The sequence below is a fragment of the Hevea brasiliensis genome, chromosome 7 (assembly GCF_030052815.1).
Source record: "Hevea brasiliensis isolate MT/VB/25A 57/8 chromosome 7, ASM3005281v1, whole genome shotgun sequence".
NCBI classification, from domain to species: Eukaryota; Viridiplantae; Streptophyta; class Magnoliopsida; order Malpighiales; family Euphorbiaceae; genus Hevea; species Hevea brasiliensis.
Genome location: NC_079499.1, coordinates 12,053,286 through 12,062,157, shown reverse-complemented (window position 1 = coordinate 12,062,157; position 8,872 = coordinate 12,053,286).

The window sequence follows — 8,872 nt, the reverse complement described above, 5'->3', positions numbered from 1 at the left end:
AGATTAAATCAAGAACAAATATACTAACCTCTTGACGCACTGCAGCATATTTGTACCTTTGGGATGCGTCTTTAGGACACCATATGTTGTCCCTCTAGCGTGTCCACATCAAGCTCACCTATGGCAGCCCTTGAACAGCTTCTAAAGCTTTTTCTTTGGGTGGCGACACAAAGAGGAGTAGCAGCTAGTTGTAATTTTTCTTTTCATAGCAACACTTATCTAGCTAAGTCACCACATAAAACCCTTGCCACATGTCACATTCTGATTGGCTCAAGGTTTAATTGACCCAATCACATTGTGCCAAGTGTCAAACCTATATTTAATCTTAATTTCAATCATCTTACATGATTAAAAGACATTTAGCAAGCTTATGTGTAATGCCATGTGTCAACATCTCATGGTGCCACATGTCACCCTGTGAAATGATCAAAATACCCCTGTGTTTTAATTTTGAGTTATCAACCCAAAATAATTATTTCTCTTCATCTAATCAATTTATATCAAATATAAATCAATTAATTAATCTTTATTAATTAATTTCTCATTAATTAAATTCATATTTAAACACTTTAAATATAAATTTAACTTATAGTATACATCCAATAATCTAGATTTAGTTTCAAGTCATGCTAGGGACTTTGCAATCTAATTGCAAACTAAACCTATTTAATTAATCAATTAAACTCTTTAATTAATTAATTAAATCATATTTAATTTGGTGATTTCTTGTGTATGTGTGTAACTTACTAGGCTCATCACTAATTGGCAATGAGATATGATATCAACTCTTAATATTATCAGAACTCTTTCTTACTATAAATGATTTCTCTAAATCATTTTATGCATCTCATAGACCATAGTTAACACCTAGCATAGCATCCCATGGCCACCCAATTAGTAATAAGGTTTACCTTAAATGAACCTATAATCATATGTTACCATGCACTAGAATCTCTCTGTTACAAAATCTCAACTCAAGCTAGAGTCATGGTTTATGTCAAACCCCAATTGCTATGAATATTATGTTCTCTTTTAATTCCAGTTCTTGATTAAAAGATTTTCTCATCAGAAACTCTTTTCGGATTAATCTATCTGTCCTGGCCAAGAACTTGAAACATCAAGAATAATTAAATGAACATAGGATTTTATCCCTATTTACTTAAAGGAACAAATTCCATCTTGATCAACACCTACCTCCATATATAACTAGTAGGAGCCAACACATGCCCATATACCCATACACAGTATAAGTATGAAAGCAGTATCAAACTCTAACCACCTATATACAAGAAAACGGTGCTATCTCAGGTGTAAAGATTATATGTACTGATATGATTTATGACAATATATTGACAAGAGCAAACTCCATGTACTTGTCATAAGTGTCACTGGTTCGGCTTACTTATCATGTATAAGTGCCTATCATGTTTGTTATATGGCATGAGACTTACCATTCCATCTTATTTGTATCTCATATAAATAACTTAGGAACAAACATAAATACAATCTTTCTCGATAAGTCATGTCCTTATTATGAAGTATCCTCGATTGTGAACTTATTTATGATACTTTGTCCTAGAAATACTGTCACTCATATTCTTAACAACTTAAGAATAGAATTTCTAACAAAATATCAATGGACCTTTTCTATTACACATTAATATATTATGTAAATGGAAAAGTAAAAATGTCTTTTATTAATTAAAGATGTACAAGATACATACTAAATGATATACTCTAGGACATACTACTAACAGTGTAGTACTCCTTTTGCAGTCAGTTGTGATATCAGATAGAAGATTATTACTAGTGATGGTGACCTAAAGAATAGTGTCCCAAATGAGACTGTAGAGTATGGTAGAGAGCAGTTGGCTCAAATATCTTGTAGAGGGTATAAGTTTCATTGTAGGAACCATAAGTGATTAGATCATGATGGATGCAGAGCTTTTGAGTAGCAAGGGAAAAAGGAAATCTTGTAGATTCCTTCCTTAAGGTAGCAGGGGTTGTATGTGGTCTAAAGGACAGAAACAAAGATCACATAGTGAATGCATGGCTATTATTCCTTGAGTTTCTCATTAGCTTCTTATTGCTTGAGACAAAGGTATGCTCTAAGTAAAGGAAAGGATAAGGATAGAAGTTAGTATGGGTAAATCATAGAATATGTGTATATATAGAAGAAGTGAAAAAGGCAAAAATAAAATAATTGGATCATGTGTAGCAGAAGAGATAACTTGAATACTAGTAGAAGTACCAGCCAGAATGGTTAGAGGATCAATTTTGAGTAACATCAAGGTATTGATGACTTGATAGAGACAGTGAAGCGATATAAGTTCCTGACATGATAGTCAGATCAAGAAAGAGAGTAGCACCAAAAAATAAAATAGTCAAGTTCTATTTTGGGTAAGATAAAAGATATGAATTAAAGAGCAAGCTGAATAGCCAAGGATAGGATAAGATTAGGAAGACCAAAGTGAGATATAAAGTACGTAAGGTGCCATCCTGGGTAAGGTAAATAGGATGAACGGAAAGGTAATATTAGAAAGCCCAGAACGAGATTACATGAGTAAGGATAGTTGTCAAGATATAGAATCTGAAAGTATAAAACTTAGAGTAGGTTATAGTTTGGGCAGTGCCAGGAGCCAAAACATGGGGTTCAGAGTTGCAGGATATGGATCAGACTCTTTCCATTCCTATTCCTAAGATGGAGTAGGTAGCAATGGGATAAGTCTATTTGGACTTCTAATAGTATGAGGAATGCAATCAGAGCAAACAAAAGTTATGGGATGTGCAATGGTGTTTGGAATTGCCCTATTAGGCAAAGGAGTGAATTAATAAGTGGTAAGTTAAATAAAAGTAAACCTAATGGTTCAAATAAGCATGAAGAACAAAAAGGATAGTGAAAAATGACACATAGGCTTAGGCCCTGAGAAGAGATGGTGAGATAGCATTTATGCGATCTGTGATCAAGGGTTAGGTAAGCATTTTCAGTATGGCCAATAGGGTCACTTTATAAGGAAACATGAATGAAAATAAGTGACAGAACAATAGTAGGAGACAGGGTCGAAAGAAATATGTGTGAGTAATAGTCACAAGTCACTGAGAAGTACCAGAATAAGAGTTATGGCAGTAAATATGATTAGAATCAATTCTGGAAGAGTTTGTTAGTGAGAGGTATCTTCTAAAATACAGTAAGATGTAAGGATGTAAAAGAATGAAGGTAAGCATAAAAGGTAAAATTGGAGTATAAGTAAAGATAGTAAATCTCAAGATGATATGTCAGGCAAATCGGTGGCATAATAGAAGGATTGTTGCAGCTGATATCTTATAGGAAGAGATGATGAAATTTCAAGAAAAAGACCAAGAGACATGGGTTAAATATTATTCTATAGACAATAGTGTGCTGATGATTATAGGAGGAGATTTCTCCTTCTCTTCAAGTTTAGCTTGTGCTTTTGGCTCAAGAAGACTACATAAGCAAGGGAAATTGTATTGAGGTAATCGGGTATTTAAGAAATTGGTAGGCACTAGTCCATACGCATTCTCTTTAAAAAGGAAATGATGATAAGTTTGTACCTAATGTTAAGTATGAAAGGACAATCAGAGAGATGATAGGAGTTAAATTGAGCTAGTTACCAAGGCTTACAACCCTTCTAAACTATAAGCTGGAGGAAGTACTATTTGCTAATGAGTTACAGTGAATGAAATTATTGTTGATGGGAAAATTTGAGGCTGAAGTTTGAAGAGCTGTAGGCAGTATATGTGGTTACATAAAGGAGAATGGATATGTGAAGTATCTTGTCTGGAATTATGCTATAGCACACAGTTCTCACTGTCATGTTAGTTCAGGTGGAACTTATAGTTTCAAGGGCTCCTATCTAACTATGATGAACAATTTCCTACAAAGGTTAGTAGGGAAAGATAATGTTCTAATGGTTAAGTTGGGAAAGGAGACACAAAAAGAATTTTCTAAGGTCAATTACAAGTGTTACATAATGTGAAAGATGTGTTGGTAGGAGCCAATCGTAAGGTTAGAATTCCAGAAGCAATAGAACTAGTCATCAAGATAGGACTAAGAAATAAAAAGAAGGTTAAAGTTGGTGATGGGATGGACATCCTTAAAGGAAAAGGTATAAGGGTGAGAGAGAACAAAGGTTAAAAAATAAGTACAGTAGGTTGGAAAGATGTTAACAATAGCAAAACAGAAAAAAGAAGTCGATAAGATTCAAAAGACGAGAAAAGCTTGGTAGAGTTGGCTATAATGATGAGAATAAGAAAAATAAGTATGCTAGGGACACACTAGGCATGTTTAAAACAAGTTACGGTGAGATGATAGATTCAAGGAGTAGTAGAATCACAATTTAAGTGTTATGTGTCAGGAAGTATGTCACATAATAAGAAGTTTTAGGAAGAAGTCAAGATATTTTCATTCCAGAGGAGGAGTGGGAAATGATAAAGTCGTATGAACTGGGTTGTCAGGGAATACAAACACTTTTGTCATATAAGAGAAGAGATCCAGTTCACTTTTCAATGTTGATAGATGGTGTAGGGTACACTTAGCACTTGGATGGAGCTATATAGGACTAGATGCATAAGATGGACAGGAGTTGGCCTAAGGACCTTACTAATGACATAAGATAGATTGGAAATTCAAAGTGTCATGGGAGTAAGAAGATGCACAAGTGTTGGCCATTGAGGTCATGGGACAAGTAAAGATGTCGAACAAGATGCCTATGATAGGTGCTACAGGAAAGCATCTCATAGGATACTATATGATAAGTAACATAAGTCATGTTTGTAGGAAGCAGAGATTGTTGAAACAGAGGTATGGGGACTGAAGTCACTAAGAGATATGTTAGAGCACAATGAAGGAGAGGTAATCACCAAAGCTGATGGAAGTTATGAGATATAAAGTCAAGCACAGTGGAGGTATAGTGAGTACTGAAGATGTCAGAAAAAGATTAAGGAGTGGTTTGAGGTATGAGTTTCACTATGAAATAATGATGATAGCTAGGATACTACAGCAGGAAAAAGAGCTATGCGGATTATAGTTAGAAAAATATAGAGTTTTTAGTGGGTGATTATGTATTCCTAAAGGTCTCCCTAATGAAAGGAGTCATGAGGTTTGGGAAGGAAGGCAAGCTGCCACCTAGATACATAGGACCTTTTGAGGTTATTGATAAAGTTAGAACAGTTGTTGACTAGTTGGAGTTACCACCAAGCCTTTCTCATATCCATCCAGTATTCCACATCTCCATGCTAAGGAAATATGTTTCTGACCCTTCACATGTGCTGCAACCAGATGTAGTAGAGTTGAATGAGAACGTGACCTTTGAGGAGCAGCCTATAACCATAGTGGACAATCAGATGAGGCAGCTAAGCTCAAAGCAGATCCTTATGGTTAAGGTTTTATGGAGGAGCCAGTCAGTGAAAGAATTCACCTAGGAGTCGGAGCAGAATATGCACAGCAAGTACTCATACTTGTTTAATATGTAATCCTGTAATTTGATTCTGTCTTGTATAAAATTTGAGGACAAATTTTCTATAAGGGGGGAAGAATGTAACATATCTAATTTTCAAATAATTATTTTATATGTAAATATTTTATTCTAACCCTGGTATTATGGACTTCGCGTAGGTACTTTTATTTTGTGAAAATTCGATCGTCACTCGGATCTGCAATTTTGGGCCAAGCAAATAAGCTGTTGGAACCATTTCAGAACCGGGTTAAAGTTATAGGCTATCCCACCATTTGCAAATCCCTCAGACATGTTTCAAGCGTTAGAATTAGCATAGGTAAACCCGAACCCAAAGTTTCTTCAGTTATTGAGTGTTAGGTTTACAGTAAAAATTCATAAAATATCCAGGGGTTATTAAAAAATTATAATTCTTTTTTGTAATATCTTTATAATATTGTTGAGGACCGCGGGGCAAAGTTTTAGAATTTTTAGAGCTTATTTGAGTGTTTTTGCAGAATATCCGTTTTAGGGGCTAAAATGTACTTTTTCAAGTTTGTAACTATTGCCTGGTTTAGAGGGCCCAAGAGGGGCCATATGATATTGATGAGATATGGGTTAAGATATGTGACTCTAGAAGTGTTATTGGAACCATTGTGCAGGTTGGGCAGGTCCTAGATGCAGGGGAAACTCTGCCAAAATTTCAGCAAAATCTTAAAAACTATTTTGATTTTATGGTTTAAATTAATTATTTATTTTTGCCAGTCTTTTGATAGAAGTTAGTGTGTATGTTTAGGTGATCGGTATCGGCCGTCTTCTCCTTTCAGCCAGACCAGCTGCAGTCCAGTAGACTAATCTGTGAGTAGATATTTATTTTATTTACAATTTCAATAATATTATATTTCTGGCATGCTCATGCATCACTATTACTTATATTTATGTAGTTAAATATTAGGCATGCCCTACTTTGCATTTATACTTGATGATATTACTTTGGTTGTTGTGTTTTGATAATCTGGAGCTATGTATGCAAGTTGGTGTGTATGTGGAGTATATGGATATGGGTAGGATGGGTAGATGTGGCTAGAGCTTGACTTGTTGGGACCCGATCCTTATTATGGATAAGTCGGGGTAGACATGGCTTTAAGTTGATCTCACTGGCTCTCGTATATGGATTATTAAGCAAAAGTCTGGCTTGAGTTGATCTCACTGGCAGGTCTTGGATTAAGAGAGCTGGGTAGGGAGATCAGCTCCCCGTATATGTATGCGTCAGAATAAATATGACTTGGGTGCATGAGTGCTTCAAATTATCTTTGATGTGACCTGACTTGTTTGCATGACTTGTATGAAGATGATGCATTTCATTTCTAAGGATGCATTAGAATTAGATAGTTATAGAAATTATAGGTAAAATAAATATTTACTCTCTTAGTCGAACGCTCACTCCTGTTCACTATTTTTCTAGGATACAGGAGAGCCTTGTTGTAAATGACATGTTCCTTTCCTCACAGGTCCACTTATGTTCATTTTGTATAATTTATGTAATAAAGGGAAGTTTTAGAAGTTTGCATGTGTAGGGGTTATTTAATTTGATTTGGGCTATAAAAGATTATGTCTCTTTTCTTTTGAAAATTTGTAAACTTCTTATGATGCATGTGATGTTGAATGGATTGGGCATATGGCTTGGTTTGAGGGAGTTGAGCTCCCATTTGATCTTATTGTGATTTGTGGACGATTGTGAGGGTGAGCTAAGCTCCCTAATGGATTGGATTTTTGTGTTTACAAGTTGGATGAGCAAAAAACTCTTTGTTGGATGGTCCATATTATGGCTGAACTCTGTCCGATTATTTCCTTGAAATTGGGCCAAATATGGGTGTAAGTTTGGGTTGAAAGATAATTGGGCTTACTATGGGCTTTGAGAGCCTTATGCTGACCCAAGTCCTAGTACCGATCCAGCCAGCGAATTTGAGTCGTGACACCTGGAGTTGTCACATGCAAAGTATAGGTTCCTATTTCGTCCTTTTTTTTTTATTATTTATAACTCTTTGTTTCTAGATTCTGTGTTATTCTTTGCATAGTATAAGAGACCTTCAGTTTAGTGTCTCAGTTTTCATGGAGTACATAATAATGTGAAATTGAGCTAGCAGATATGTTGAGGTCTACCAGGGGGATATGTACTCGAAGAAATGTCATGTTTCTATCGAAATAAGGCTAATTAGTATGCCTATTTAGTGTAAGGCACAGGTACATAAATGTGAGTTATGGCAGTATAGCTGCCCTAGATGGAGGTAAGGGTACCACTGCTGGAAGTTATCAGTGGACAACCCAATCATGGCAAGTTTATAGTATCAGTGGGTTAGAGAGAGATAAAAGATTAGGAAACCTAATCTGTTGGGATGTACCATGGCAACTATGCAATATTCTCGATGTTTGTGCTATAAGCTACAGATTACAATGCCAACATGGGATTATTGTATAAAGTTGCGTGCTTCCTTGTGGTGTTCCATGATGAGGGTGTTTGTAGACGACTTCTGATTTAATACAGTTATGCCAGAACAGAGTTTTATTTCTGTAGAAAAGCTTGGAAATCCTAGTTAGAGATTAAAAGCCCTTGAGATAGAACATCGAAGGTCACAGTTGGGCAATAATTAGAGTCAGTGAATCGGTTACCCTAGCATGAGTTAGAGTTATATCAGGAGTTACCATAAGACTAGAGGTTTCAGTTTAGTTACAAAGTGAAGGTAACATCTACAGAGTGAGACCATCTAGTCTTCGGTATGGAATCATGGATAGTTTTTACATTACGATGGATATTTTGCCTAAAGTTTAGCAAGAATAGTGTATCCTTTGTGTGTCAGTGAGGTGCAAAGTACAACCTTGCTACCTAAAGGAAATCAGAGGCTAGGAATAATGTTCATAGCCTATGAGAAGATGTTTTAAGGAATTTTAGAGTATAATAAGAGAGTATATAGTCTTGTATAATTGTGGTAATGTATTAGATGTAGTACCTCTCCTATTATCAAATGTGTTATAGAGTATGATAATGTCCTTCAAGAGAGACAACAGATTGCTATTATCACACATTACCCCTCTGTAAGGCCTAACATGATCCCGTAGAATACTTAATGAACTACCGAACTTCACCTACCGATAACTCATTAAGTACCCTATAAGGGATTTTAAAACAATTTTCTTACATTTTGGAAGTGGTGAGCATTTTGGTAGAAATTAAAACCATTTATTCAAGGTTTAAATACTAGTAAAAATTTTGTCCATTTTAAATTTTGCAGCAATTTTTATAAAAATTTTGACAGAGTTCCGTTTGTAATTAGAGAAAACAGTTCTTCAAATACTTAAAAAAAACACTCCCAAAAGTTTTTCACAATTGCCAACCTTTAATAATTCTCAATCAACTCAAT